Source organism: Microcebus murinus, chromosome 15 (genome assembly GCF_040939455.1).
Source record: "Microcebus murinus isolate Inina chromosome 15, M.murinus_Inina_mat1.0, whole genome shotgun sequence".
Classification (NCBI taxonomy): Eukaryota; Metazoa; Chordata; class Mammalia; order Primates; family Cheirogaleidae; genus Microcebus; species Microcebus murinus.
In genome coordinates, this window is record NC_134118.1 from 19,456,071 (window position 1) to 19,471,761 (window position 15,691).

The window sequence follows — 15,691 nt, forward strand, 5'->3', positions numbered from 1 at the left end:
CCTTATCTAACCCCATTCTCTTTCTCCAGGAAGATTACAGGTAGTAATTGGAGAAACTGAACCAGGGACGGTGAAACCTAGTTTGTAAGTGGGCTCTTTTTGGTTTGGTTGTCATGAGTGCTCTTGATGCATAGCTCAGAAACCTCTCCAGGGAAATAATAATCAGCTCTCCAAGGAGTGCTAGTGCAGGCTGGCATGTTGCTGTGCTTGCTGGTGTATATCTTCCAGTAAATTCCTGGTATGGAGAGTCTGTACTGGAGAAATTGGCTGACTTGTTTTCTTGCATTGTTGTATGACAATCATAGAAATATAACTCTGGTGCCTTGTGATGTGCCCAGAGTAAGTTAAATGTGTTTGCTTTTATTTTATACACACACACACACACAAACACAGCAGTCTGAACATAGGAGGTGCTTTTAAAATATGATATTTTAGAGAATATGTAAAAACTGCCTTCTGCCTTCAGATAGACATGGGTGTGCTAAAAAACCTTGGTTACTATGACTTATTTGTATATTCTATGTGGTGTATTTTATACACCACATATATCTAAATATCTAAAGGTATTTCCTCATTTTAAATTAGATAAAAGGCAAATTTGAGATGGTGGGGGAAGGGTAGGCTGTATTTCTTGTCTGATCTGGGGAATTTTATATTCCTGAAGTCTATAATTAGGTGCGTGTGCTGATTGTTTGTTTATTAAAACAAAGCTGGGGGCAGGGGCGAGGGGAGTGCCACATAGTGGAGAACATTCTATGGCAAACATCTGAGCTTCACTTAAAAGCATGGGCTGCAAAGAAATGTAAATTCATTGGCTTAATTAGAAGAGAATATTTATAGAAATTGAATGATCCAGTAAAACTTAAAAGCCTGGCTTCTTTCGTCTTCAGAGACCTGCTTTAGTAAATGCTGTTCTGAAAGCCCTTTCCTGCAAAATGGACTTTGCCATCTAATTCCTGGCCTCCTGGAGGTCAATAACTTTGGCCTAGCCCTATCACTTGGCTCGTATTTACTAAGTACTTTTCTTTTTTGGCTTTGGATTGTAGTGAAAAGATACATGTAAAGAAAAAAATGTTCATGTACACCAAAGTTTTCTGATATTTTTAAATGGTTCCATAATTTGATTTTAATAACTGTTATAAAGAAACTTTGCTAAGACAGTACACTTTGCAAATCTTGCTCTCCAGCCTGTTCCCATCTACCCTGCACTCCTATGCCTTTTATAGATCACGATTTCCATTAGGTTCATGTAAATTCTTCCCCTGTTTATGCAAATTCAAAATATTAAAAAATGCTTTTTATTTTTTCTTCTTTTCTTAGAAATGGTGACTAGATGTTATTCTGTACCTTGTTTTTACATCTTACTTTAATGAGCTCTTCGTGTGAGTACATACAGAGCTGCCTCGTACTTTTTAGTGCTGTGTAGTATTCCATTGTATGGACAGCTCCAAGTTATTAAGCAGTCCTGAATAGACCCCTTGATTCTTTCCATCGTCTGCTATTATAAAGTTGCAGTGAATAATTTTGTGTGAATATCACATGGGCAGGTATATCTGTAAGGTGATTTCTTATAAGGAAGAATGGGATTTTGGCCAGCAGATACATGCGTATGTATTTGTGGTAATGTTGCTTTCCCTTCCTATGGACTGTTTTTTTTGTTGTTGTTTTATGGAACACTTCACGAATTTGCATGTCATCCTTACACAGGGGCCATGCTAATCCTTGTATCATTCCAAATTTTAAGGTATGTGCTGCCAAAGCAAGCACCCTATGGACTGTTTGATTTATGCATTTCTACCAACTTTTGAGGGCTTTTCCAACAGCATGGGTTTCAAACTTTTGGATTTGTGCCAACCTCATATGTAAAATATGCTATATTGATAGGGTCTAAATTTGCATACCTTTAAGAAAAGCTAGAGGTTGAACATCTTTTAATATGTTTTTTTTTTTTGTTTTTTTTTTTTTGAGACAGAGTCTCGCTTTGTTGCCCAGGCTAGAGTGAGTGCCATGGCGTCAGCCTAGCTCACAGCAACCTCAAACTCCTCGGCTCAAGCAATCCTCCTGCCTCAGCCTCCCAAGTAGCTGGGACTACATGCATGCGCTGCGCCACCATGCCTGGCTAATTTTTTTCTATATATATTAGTTGGCCAGTTAATTTCTTTCTATTTATAGTAGAGACGGGGTCGCGCTCTTGCTCAGGCTGGTTTTGAACTCCTGACCTCGAGCAATCCGCCTGCCTCGGCCTCCCAGAGTGCTAGGATTACAGGCGTGAGCTACTGCACCCGGCCTAATATGTTTTTTTTAAAAGCCACTTGTATTTTTCTTTTTCCTTTTTTTTCAAACTGTATATTCCTGTACTTGACTTACTTTATTGGGTTGTTGATCTTTTGTTGATTTGCACGGGCTCTTTACATGATAGGGAGATTATTAGCTGTAAGTCTGTGATATGATCTCCAAATATTTTTTTTCAGGTTATCGTTTTCTTTAGTCTTTGAGGTTTTTATTTGCCTCACAGAAATTAAGCTTTACACGGTACAATTTTTCCATTCTTTATTTTATGGTTTCTGGGTGATTTTAAGTCACAGAGAGCACCCTCCACCAACCACCTTCTACATACACACACGTACAGGAGTTGATCCATATTTTCTTGTAGAATTTCTGTGCTGTTATATTTTTTACATTTAAATATCTGCTCCGTTTGAAGTTTATCCTGATAGTCTATTGAGTATGGATTCACCTTTCTTTCCAGAAGGCTACCCAGTTGCCCCTAACATCTTTGTCAAGAAGCCCACTTTTCTCCTTACTAAAATGCCACCATTATAAAGTAATCATCTTGTAAATGAAAAATAGCCACTCCTCCTTTGTAAAACAAGAAACCACGGGTCAACAATTTTTGGAAAGAATGTTTTTAGGTCCTTCTCTTTTTAACTTAACACACCTCTTCCACTTTCTTTTCCAAGGGTGATGTTTACTCACATGTGAATGAATGGCGTTAACTGAGCCCACCTGTTTGTGACTAGTAGGGGAGTGAAAAAATTTTACCTCTTGGCACAAATGCCAAGATTTATCTTAAGGCAGCGTCTCCTGTCACTCAAAGTGTTTGTCACAATGCCTGAAGCTCGATAGAAATATTTGTTACTCAAGGACCATGCCTTTTGTGAGCCCTTAGAACAGGAGCTCTCAACTTGTGGTCCTCATACCAGGGGCATCAGCATCACATGGGAACTTGGCAGACTAGCCAGGTTGCCGTCCTTGACCTACAGAATCAGAGATCCTGTGTGGATGGGCCCAACAATCTGAATTTAACAAGCCTTCCAGGTGATTCTGAGCATGCTCAAGTTTGAGACCCCCCCATGACCTTAGAAGTCCTATTTAATTTCATAATGGCTAATTGCAACCCTATAGGTGGCTAGATTCAGTCCTTATCTTCTTGACATGTAAAAATGTAAAGACTAGCAGGAAGTGACAATATGGGTTCTTTGACAGTGGTATTCTTAGAGTGGGAAACTTCTCTGGGTTTTTTCCCAGAAGTCACAAAGATATCTCACTAGTGCTTTGGATTAGTACATCTTACATCCAAAAAGTTGCCACTGGGTCAGTGTGCTTCCCTTTGTGGTATAATAAAAAAAAAACAGCAAAACTGGTTTCTATAATATGCTAGGAAGTTTTGTAGCTTTGAAGACTTGTCTTACCCCCACAAAAGCATCATTGTTTCTTCTCATCCCTTGCCCCTCTGCCTTTTAAAAATAATTTGATACCAGAACAGAATACCTCTGATGACTGTTAGCCACCCCATAATAGCACTTATATTTGACAGGTTAAGGCAGAGTTCCCATAAATAGCAGTACCCTCTAAGCCTAATTGCCAACCAGGGTTCAGCTTAGAGCAGTAGTTTTAAAACTTTCCTGTACAATAGAATCCACTGGGTAGTTTTTTTAAAATCCTGCTACCCAAGCCACCCATGTAACTAACTCCATATCTCAGGAATGGGGGACCCAGGGATCGGGACTTTAAAACAAATTTCCCAGTTGATTCCAACGTGTATCCAAGTTTGAGAACCAGAAACTTGTACATTTGTTTTAAAAAAAAAAGTAATTTTTGTTATCATAATAAGGACCCTAAGGGAGACCAAATATCACACGCAAGAAAGTGGTCCTGAACGCTGGTACAATCAGAATAAGAAATTTATGGTTTAAGTAGCAAGTTGCTTGTAAATTAAATCAACTCCTTTTTGGATGGCTTCTCGTCCAAAGAACCCACGTTGTAGTATGTGTTTCTCTCTGCATCCTGTGTATTTCATTGTAATAGTCCTGCTGATTGATTTTGTTGGCTGCAAGCAAAGTGATAAAATGCCAGTGGAGGCCTGCGCCAGAGAGGTCAGCACTGGACTTTCCTATTTGGCTCCATTTGGATGCATTTAGCAGATTGAATCCAACCCTCTTTGGAGACTCTGACTTGCAGAAGCTTCTGCTGTCTTTGAGAGCTCCTGGGAAAGCAGTGGTTCTTTCTAGATCTTTTTCTACCTTTTGACTTTTCGAATAGTGCCTTGTCCCCAGCAGCAGACAGTCCTACATAGAAGTCCATGATATTTATTGACTCTGCTGCACAATTTTCCCTGTAGGGAGTCATAGTTGGCTGAAAAGGGAGATGAGGATTAAGAACAAAACTTTCTAAACATCCTGCTTTCCCTGAAGACAGAGCACAACCGTAATAAAGTAAGCATTCTTTTGCACAGGCCCTGGGGCAAGGGTGTCCCAAATGCTTGGACAGGGGTGCCATTTGGGTCATAAATCGTGTGGTAATAGGGCGGGAATAAAAAGAAATTCTCTCATCCCTTTTGCAACTCTAGACAATTCTAGAACCGACCCTTAGGAACCCAAGGAAAGAACTCATGAAATGATACACAGCTGAGGCTTGCCATAGCCACCCCTGAAGTTTAAGCGAGGCAAAGAGCATATGTAGTTGGCCACAGACTAAGTCACAAGTCAGGAGACTTTTGTTATTCTTCAATTTTTGCTTTGGGTTCTCTAATGGTTTTTGAAGTATATTTTGCTTACTTTACGTTCTTCACTGTAATCTAATAAAAATTTCTGGTGAATTTAGCATTTGCGAGGTTCTGGTCAGTCTTGCTCAGCAATGGCAAGGGGAAATGAACAAAAGAGGTAAACCCATTAACTTTGTCACTATGTGAGGTTTCAGAGCCCCTTCCAGGCATTCAAGCCCTGGGAATATTTTAGGGAATTTTCAGTCCTCTCTATACTTTGTAACAAATGAAGAAACTGAGGCCCAGGGAGGATCTGTAACTTGGCCAAGTTTTCTTGCCAGTCCTCTTGTCTCCCAGTTTAAAAAAAAAAAAAATTAAGTTATCTTTTGCATACTGACAAAAAGAATTATACAACAGAAATAAAACTCATTTTAATGTATCCGTTCTTGTAGTTTCTTATTTTATTCACCTTTATAAACGACTCTGAGAACATTGTCATAAAGAGAATTCTCCTAAATTGGAATGTGATTCAAATAGTCCTGTTTTCCTCCTTGCTTTTTATGAAATGACTGCCTACACACACTCACACACATATTTTAGTGAGCAATGCAGTGTGCGAATACAAATAGATTTTGTAAAAAGAAATTAATGTCCGTCCACTAGTTGAAAAAAGTACCAGTCATTATAAGATTCATTAACCATATGTATAATAAAACTATCAGGGTTTTTCTTAATTAGATAACTTTAATTTATAAATAATGTTCTCATCTTGGCATACTTTAATTTATCTGTACAGATCCTGAAGTTTTGTTTATCGCACAGTTAGTTAAGTATTCATTGCTTTTAAAATAACCAGGTACTTATTTTGCATTTGTAATGATTTCATTGCAAAAAGGGAAGTTAACCCCCAATAATAGGAATCTGTTGATGAATTCCCAAGTCAATTTCATGTTGAGTTCTTTGAAGTTCACTTGGGGTCATTCATCAAGAAAAGCAGTGCATTTTAGGTGTGTGACCTCACCTTGCCCACAGGTGAGATTTCCAGGCTGCGAACCAGCAGGAAGAGAGGTAGTGGGAGGATGTGAGGTAGGCAGGGCTGCAGAGATGAAGAGGGTTTCTACTCGGCACCCCCCTTGCCTGCAACTGGAAATAAGTATAGCCTAGGGAGAAATTGTCTCCGACTTGTCAGGTTCAACTAGAGTACCTCTTGAGATCCTCAGTTCTCTTCTCTCTTTAATGTTCCAATAACAAGCATCTATTGAAGTAGCATCTAGAGCCTAGAATTATTGCAAGGTATATAGACTAGAGGTAGTGAAGAGATAAGTGGGTTGGAAAGTAAGTGCTTGTAAGAGGGAGACAAACTCTGAGTGGCCACCTAGCTACACCTGCCACTGTTGCCCACCGCCCCCAGCCTTGTTTGCTCCACCTGAGCTAAATTCCTGTTCAAATAAATTGTTGCTCTTCCTGTACTCATCAGACTGCTACATGGAGCCAGGAGTCTTGATAAACTTTGTAGTTTGTTATTGACTTTATCATTAGTAAAGGTTAGTATTATCATCATTCCTTTCCTGCACAACACGCTAGCATTTTTTTTTCAAAACTTATGTAGATAAAGAACATTTTTCTTTTTCTTTTTCTTTTTTTTTTTTTTTCCTTGAGACAGAGTTTCACTTTGTTGCCCAGGCTAGAGTGAGTGCCATGGCATCAGCCTAGCTCACAGCAACCTGAAACTCCTAGGCTCAAGCGATCCTACTGCCTCAGCCTCCCGAGTAGCTAGGACTACAGGCATGCGCCACCATGCCCGGCTAATTTTTTCTATATATATTAGTTGGCCAATTAATTTCATTCTATTTATAGTAGAGATGGGGTCTCTCTCTTGCTCAGGCTGGTTTCGAACTCCTGACCTTGAGCAATCCGCCTGCCTTGGCCTCCCATAGAGCTAGGATTACAGGAAGAACATTTTTCTTGGTATACATGTTCAATGAAGTCAGTATTATCAAGTTTGTATATTTTTATAGCTTCTGGATCACTATTCCAGCCCACATTTTTTAAAAAGCAATTTTTTCCTACTATTTTTTTTTCCAAGATCTTTTTATGTGCATTTGAAAAATGAGCATGATTTCCTATGTATTCATTAGCAATCACTGCTGTGGGCCTTTCAGTTTGATTTTTCTTCGGAACCACAAAGGTAGTGGCTCATTATGAAGTAGAAAAAGGCCAAGACCTTGTTCTGAACCTGTGGTGGGGAAGCCAGAGGCTTTTGAACCATGATCTCTATCAAAACGTTTGCCCACATTAGCGTAACAGAGTTGAAGTCTGATTGAGGATGTGACTGGAGGAATTTGACGCCTTTGAAAGAATTGTGCGTGCATTTTCTGTTTTGATGGCTGTACTGTTTTGTCCAGTAGGTTTAAGAAGAGGAGATTCACACTTTGTGTACCCCACATGGAGAGGTCAGGAATGGCTCTGCCCATTGGCCGTCCTGCCCGCTCACCAGCTCAGCTCTTCTCTGTCCCTGCCTCCCAGACCATTTCTCCATTTCCTCAGCCTTAGAAACAACAGCTCGCTCACCGCTCACCAGTGGAGCTTGGAGATAAGTTTCTGTTCTTTGTTGTTGTTTTTAAGAAAGCGGAATTCTCTTCTTAGAGCCGATACATCTTATCAGTGTAACTTTACTCACTTTCTAAGGATTCCATTCTGTCCTTCAAACACTGAATTTCTCTAAGGTCAATAAACTTGTTGGTAAAGCTCTGTCGTGACAAAAGAGCTAAAAGTCTTGCTTTTTTTGTGTGGATAATGCATTTTTAATATTCTGTTCCCAGAAATGGTTCCAGGATGCTTCTCTGGAAGTTTCAGGGGAAAAAAAAATAGAATAAGGGAGGTTCTTCCACTGTCTGCCCCCATCGGGGTGTTTTGTTTGAGGATGATTCTGTCACCTCAAAAGTTGTTTAATTCTGTATTTACTGGTTTGGGATCATGTGAAATGAGGTATATGTCAGATTTTCCACAGTTGTTTTTTCTTTAATGATACAGCCAGGAAGACTTAAAGGGGGAGAATGGCAGGAGGGATGTCAAGTCCCAGGGATTATTGGAAAAGACTTAGTAATCCCAGAACAGTGATACCATCTGTAAAAATCAAGTACCACTTCTACCCTTAGATGAAGAGCCTGTTCTGAAATTCTCCTATTACCAATAAATTATATTCTGAAGAGTCAGTGTATTTGAGAATTGACATCACTGTGTTTACATTTAAATTTTTTTTTTTGAGACAGAGTCTCTCTCTGTCGCCAGGCCAGCTAGAGTGTAGTGTTGACATCGGAGCTCACTGCAACCTCAAACTCCTGGGCTCCAGCCATCCTCCTGCCTCAGCTTGCCAGGTAGCTGGGACTACAGGCACTCACCACTATGCCAGGCTAATTTTTCTGTTTTTAGTAGAAACGGGGTCTCACTCTTGCTCAGGCTGGTCTGGAACTCCTAACCTCAAGCAGTCCTCCCACCTTAGCCTCCCGGAGTGCCAGGATTATAGGCATGAGTCATCATGCCCCGACTACATTTGTTTTTTAATACAAAATAATTTTCATCTTAACAAATTAAAGGTTTGTTAGAGCAGGAGTCCCCAACCCATAGAGTTGTATAATTATTTCATTATATATTATAGTGTAATAATAATAGAAATAAAGTGCACAATAAATGTAATGCGCTGGAGTCATCCAGAAACCATCTCTCCCTTTCCCAGTCTGTGGAAAAATTGTCTTCCATGAAAATGGTCCCTGTTGCCAAAAACATTGGGGACCACTGCCTTACTAAATAAAGCAAGGATGTACCCTGCCCATTAAATACTGCAGGTACATAATGTTCTATATTATGGATATATAATATAGAATGGTTATGTAAACATTCCCTTATTAAATGAACAATATAGTCATTTAGATTGTTTTAACTTACCCCTATTAATTACAGTGCTGTAATAAACATCCTTATACATACCTCTCTATGCACATTCTTAGTATTTCACTAGGATAAATTGATTCCCAGAAGAACACTTGTAGAGTCAAAAGGTTATGCGTGTTTAAAATATTAACACTGCCAGATTATCCTCCAAAATAGTTATATTAAGACACATGTTCCTCCTTTTCCCTCACTAGTTAACTTCTCATTTTTAGTTTTTAAAAATTTACTTTAAAATATTTCACACCCAAAGGGTAGAAAGAATAACACCCATGTAATGACATTAACAATATAGTTAATAATGATGCTTTTGTTTTCCTCCCCACTGTCCTTTTTCCCCTACATTTCTCTGTTGTTTCTCTTATTTTTCTGTATCTGTATTATGTGTATATACTTTTACTATGTATTGTTTATTCTAATGCTATTTGGTTTTCTTTTTTTTTTTTTTCCTTCTTTTATTTTTTTTCTTTTATCTTTTTGAGACAAGGTCTCACTATGGTGCCCAGGCTGGTCTTGAACTTCTGGGCTCAAGCAGTCCTCCTGCTTTAGCCTCCTGAGTAGCCTGCATCACTGTGCCCATCTTCTAATCCATGCCCCAAGGGAAAAAATTATACAGGGGAATCAGAAAGTACCTCTAGGACCTTTGGTCACTAAGAAGGCAGCCAGTGCTATTTAATAATGTTTTCAATGTTTTAAAATTTTATAAAAGGATATCATATACATTCTGTTGGGGGGGGTTTACTCAGTATTATTATATTTGTGTGATTGATCTATGTCAATAACTATAGACTGGTACTAATGCTGCTTTACAAATTCTAGTTCACATATCCTTGCCCATATGTGCAAGAGTTTATGGTGCATACTGAGGAGCGGGTGGAAGTCATTAAATAATGATAAAACTGTCTTCCATTGGGGTCACCCACCCCACTCACCCTGCCTCAAGTAGGGTATCATGATTTCTCATGTTTACAGCACTTGATATTTTCAGACTTTATAATTTTTGTCAATCTGATGAATGGCCAATTTGTTTCATTTTTATTATAATTTGTTTCACTAATTTCATAATTAATATTTTCAGCCATATCTAGTGTACTCTTCTGGGAATAGCCTATTCCTATCTTTTGTCTAATTTTCTCTTGGGTCATATGTCCTTTTCTTACTGGTTAGTACTATAATAATTCCTTACCCATTCTGGATAATAATTCTTAGATGGTTATGTGCATTGTACATATCTTCTCCTGATGTGTTATTAACTTTTCATTATTTTATTGTGGTCTTTTGATGACCAGAGTCAGTTTTAATGTAGTTTTATACATGTATGATTTGGGCATTTTGTCTTCTTTGTGCAATCCTTCCCTCCCATGCAGTCAAATATTTTCTTCTTTGTCTCCTGCTCCCCTCATTAGGTCTGGAGTTGAATTTTGTGTGTGGTTTGAGGGAGGAATCCATCCAATTTTAGTTTTTTTCTTCTCAGATAAACAATTTATTAAATAATCCATCCTTTGCAGTGATCTGGCCCGTTGCAATGCATGACATTCCCTTGTGTAGAATTGTTTCTGAGTTTTCTATTCTATTCTCGTGGTCTATTTGCCTATCCCTGGGCCAGTACACATTTCACTGGTTATTACGGTTAACACAGCGAAAGTCTGGATATCTAGTAGGGCGAGTGGCTCTACCTTGTCGCTTGCCCTTGCTCACTCTAGGTTTCCATAATGCTGTATTCCTTACCTTACAAGGTTCACTGCCATTTCTCCCCTGACTTTGATGCTATTAATGTTATGCATCGTACTTACACGTATGTTGTTACAAACTCTACAATACAATTTACTATTTTTTTTTAGATAGTCAAATATCTTTTGAAGATATTTAAATAAAAGGTGGGGGAAAACATATATTTACTCACATAATTACCATTTCTGGTGCTCTTAATTGCTTGGTGTAGATCCATATTTCCATCTGGCATCATTTCCTTCTACTTGAAGGGCTTCTTTCAATATTTCTTCTAGTGCAGGTCTGCTGGTGAGGGATTCTTTTAGCTTTTGCATCTCTGGGGAAGTCTCTATTTTTGCCTTTGGATTTTTGAAAGATACTTTTGCTGGATATGTCTGAGAATTATAGAGGAATAAGCAAAATCAGTTTCTCCTACTATACTTTTCAAAATACAGTTCTGACACTAGATTTGTGGTTGGGGGTTCCCCAGACATCAAGCAAGCAATCAGTTCTGCAGCGAACACCAGCTGGGTGTCCTCCAGTTCAATTCCGACACTGTCTCCCTGGAGAAGCGTCAGATCCCACAGGTTGAGGGCTCAGTCCCATAAAACTGGCCCCCACTTCCACTGCCAGTCGCAAGCCTCAGGCTGTTTCACCTGTGCTTCTGACCCACCGGCTATAAATCGGGGATCCCATGACCCCACTCTTCAGGTTGGATTAATTCGCTAGAGCGGCTTACAGAACTCAGGGAAACATGTATGCTGGTTTATTATAAGGGATATTGCAAAGGATACAGATGAAGAGATGCGGAGGATGAGGTATGGGGGATGGGGCGTGCAGAGCGTCAGTGCCCTCCCCAGGGGCACCACCCTCCAGGCACCTCCACGAATTCAGCTTTACAAAAGCTCTCCGAACCCAGTCCCTTTGGGTTTTTATGGAAGCCTCATTATGTAGGCACAGCTGATTGCGTCATTGGACATGGGTGATCCAATAGGATGTTGTCTGTTCACCTTGGAACTGCCATCCATAAGCACAGCAGCCCTTTGTCGGTCAGTTGAGAGCTGTTTTTAGGGCGCTATAGAATCCAGCAGCTCCTCCTATATTTCCAGAGTCAGTCCTAGGGGAAAAGAGGCTCCTTGCTTGTATCTCCTCTTTGTACTCCCTGGGTAGCACGATCCTATATAAACCACTCCTGTTTTATTATGGGACTCTTCCGGGCACTGCCATCCCCATTATAGTGTTTCTCTGACGTCACCCAAAACATGGGCATTTCAGGTATCAGGATTATCTTATGTTCTTCACTCATAGGGATAGTTTCAGTTATATCCCATAGCAAGGTAGTAAATGTCCCTCAAGTGGAAATTCTCTAGTCCAAAGTCCCCAGTAATCATTGCTGCGAGGCACTCACAGGCTTTTGCTGTAACCCCTAGTGTAGGCTGCCACAGGGCTATGGCACTGAGAATTTGTCCCCACCAGGACTCTGGGCTCGGGCAGTCTTCCTGGTTCCCTTTTAGTGTGTCTAATTAATACTGCTTGAGAGGCAGATTTACCTGGCCGCTGTTTCACAGCACTAGGTAGGGAACTATTTCCCAGGCAGGTACGGCGTCCATCCTCATAATACAGTCAGGTAAAAGAGATGCGACCACTTCACGTGGGGTGTATTCAGATATGCAACATCTCCTATAAACTTTTATCCTAATTCCATCAACCGTCACTTTCCTAACTGTAGCCTCCATTGGACCCTTCTCAACAGGCTTTGGTTTTATTAACACAGTACTGGGTCTGGGAAGTGTTCCCCAGCCAGACACAATGTCCATTCCTGTAAAGCATTCAGGTAAAAGAGACATTTCTATACGTAAAGCCTGTTTAAACATCCCAGCTGTTACAGCCCAGTCAGCCCTTACGTTCTATGTTCTCTCAATCAAAATGTAGCCCAAGTCCAGGCTTCCCCAGTGGGTTTTGGTACCACAGTGCGTGGCAGTACATGGGGCTCCGTAGCAAGGAGGCCTAGAATTTTCTTCAGCACCCCCTGGCCTTCTTCCCACCTGCACACATAAGGCTTTGGGTCCCCAGCAGGGGGTTGGGCCGAGAGACCCTTCCCTGTTGGTCAGTCTTTATCTTGATTAATCTGTCTGACTGTTGCCCCAGGCAATTTCAGATGAGATTTTTCATTGTAGTCTCTGCCTCTGACTTTAAATTTCTTCAGACTAGGATAAAGACAGCAAGTTTGTTTGGAACCCCTTAATGTTGGGTAACCAGCAGGGCTTCCCTTTGTTCCATCCAACCTTCCATAGTGTTGCATTAATACGACCTTCGCTTTAACCCCATTTTATTCCAATTTCCATTTTATTCATCTCATTTCTTTTTTTTTTTTTTTTTTTTGAGACAGAGTCTCACTTTGTTGCCCAGGCTAGAGTGAGTGCCGTGGCGTCAGCCTAGCTCACAGCAACCTCAAACTCCTGGGCTCGAGCTATCCTTCTGCCTCAGCCTCCAGAGTAGCTGGGACTACAGGCATGAACCACCATGCCCGGCTAATTTTTTTTATATATATATATCAGTTGGCCAATTAATTTCTTTCTATTTATAGTAGAGACGGGGGTCTTGCTCTTGCTCAGGCTGGTTTTGAACTCCTGACCTTGAGCAATCCGCCCGCCTCGGCCTCCCAGAGAGCTAGGATTACAGGCGTGAGCCACCGCGCCCGGCCTATCTCATTTCTTAATAGCCATCTAAAGATTTCCACCCTAATGGGATGCGTCCCTTGATTCTCCCCTTTCTTTCTCCCTTAGTTTCATCCTTATCAATGTGTTCTTTATTCACACTATTTCTTAATAACCATTTAAAAATTTCCACCTTCCTGTGATGAGTTCTTTGACCCTACCCTATACCTTTCCCCATTCTCTTGTTAAATTAACCCAGTCTTTTTATTAGCGTCCCTAAGACTCACGAGGGGAAGCTGAGACAGTAAATCTCACAAGGCTTCTTGAACTGTCTCTCGATTTTGCAGCAGCAAGTTTGCATGGGGCGTCCACATTAAAAGGACACCCATAACCACAGCATTTACCATGACCTGGGTAACAGGCATGTTCAGCAGGTGACTATCCCGCTTGTCACAGAGTCCGTTTCACATGGCTTGACTACAAAGCGTGTCAGCCGCTTCATCTGGGGCGCTGCACTCGGCATTTATAGGTGGAGTCGGCAGCCCCCCTTTTCAAGGTAGACAGACTTTGCAGTCCACCAGGCTGGCTGTTCCCTCAGGAATGTCCTGCGCGTGTGGACCATGAACAGCCTTCCGTGGTTGCTCAGTCATGAGCTGTGGGTCCTGCATCAACCCAGCCATGCTCTTCCACTCTGTATACTCACAGAGACACTGACTCTCACAGCTCATGTTAGCAAAGCTGCTTCAGGAAGCTGATGGCACCGATCTGCAAAATGACACAGTTCCTTCCCACCTTGGCCTCTACTGTCAGTAGTCTCTTGGGTTTGCCCTTCCCCCACACTGGCTGCCTTCTTAGTGACCAAAGGTCCCAGAGGTACTTTCTGATTCCCCTGTATAATTTTTCCCTTGGGGCATGGCAGGAACTTCAAGGCTGGTGGCCAAAGCTCAGACCATCTGAAATCTGAGCTTGGACTAGAGTCAACGTCCGACCCAGCACTCTTTTTTTTTTTTTTTTTTTTGAGACAGAGTCTCACTTTGTTACCCAGGCTAGAGTGAGTGCCATGGCGTCAGCCTAGCTCACAGCAACCTCAAACTCCTGGGCTCAAGCAATCCTTCTGCCTCAGCCTCCCCAGTAGCTGGGACTACAGGCATGCACCATCATGCCCGGCTAATTTTTTCTATGTATATTAGTTGGCCAATTAATTTCTTTCTGTTTATAGTAGAGACGGGGTCTCGCTCTTGCTCAGGCTGGTTTCGAACTCCTGACCTTAAGCAATCCGCCCGCCTCGGCCTCCTAGAGAGCTAGGATTACAGGCGTGAGCCACTGCGCCCCGCCGACCCAGCACTCTTTTTACTGTCATTTTAACTATCGCAGATAACAATAACTGGTGAGGAGATTGTACATTTTCCTTTTTTTCTTATTAGTCTGCATTTCTTAATACATCCAGTGAAACAACTCCCTGGGAGGCGAATCATTGCATCTCTACATTCCCCAGGTAACCTTTACCGTTAGTAGCTGAGTGTTGATTGCAGCCCTGCAGCTCCATACCATGGGTGACCACGTGGGCATCTAGGAAGCCAAGCTGTCTCACCCCCCACCCTTTTGTCTTTTTTCTTCCTAAACCACCTGTTTCTGTGAGCCCTGCCGTTCTAGCAATCCCAGCTGACACCAATTCTGAGAATATAGAGGGAAAAACAAACTCAGTTTCTCTGTACTCTGTACTACTGTACTCTCACAACACACTTCTAACACCAGATTGGGTGTGAGAGGGGTTCCCCAGACATCAGGCAAGCAATTGATTCTGCAGGGGACACCAGCCGAGTGTCCTCCCATTCAATTCTGACACTACTCAGAGCAGCATCAGATCTCACGGGCTGACGGCTCAGTCTGCAAGACTGCTCCCCACTTCCAGTGCCAGTCGCAAGCCCCGGGTTGTTTCGCCTGTGCTCCTGACTGACCGACTATAAATCAAGGTTCTCACTGATTGGGGAACGCCTCTCTGGTTTGATTAATTTGTTAGGGTGGCTCGCACAACTCAGAGAAACACTGACCTTTACTGGTTAATTATGAAGGATGTTACAAATGGAGAGGTGCACAGGGTAAGGTGTGGGGGGAAGGGGTGCAGAGCTTCCGTGCCCTCCCTGGTGCACCCCCCATTCCAGGCACCTCCACATGTTCAGCTGCCCGGATGCCCTCCATACCTTGTGCGCTTGGGTTTTTATGGAAACTTCCTTACATAGGCATGATTGATTTAATCATTGTCCTTTGGTGATCAGCTTAACCTTTAGCCCCCTCCTTCCTCCCTGGAGGTTGAGGGGTGGGTCTGAAAGTCCCACCTCTCTAATCATGCCTTGGTTTCTTCTGGTGACTGGCACCCGTCCTGAAGCCACCA

General features: G+C 41.6%; 1 protein-coding gene and 1 non-coding gene across 4 annotated transcripts in view; one reads left to right on the top strand and one right to left on the bottom strand.

Annotated features, from left to right (window-relative positions):
- E2F3 (E2F transcription factor 3) overlaps nucleotides 1-15,691 on the top strand; it is a 79,758-nt gene that overhangs the window by 41,500 nt on the left and 22,567 nt on the right. The window lies entirely within an intron of this gene.
- LOC142876780 (U6 spliceosomal RNA) lies at nucleotides 1,663-1,767 on the bottom strand. The gene has a single exon (XR_012923598.1). It is a non-coding gene; the product is annotated as a U6 spliceosomal RNA (small nuclear RNA).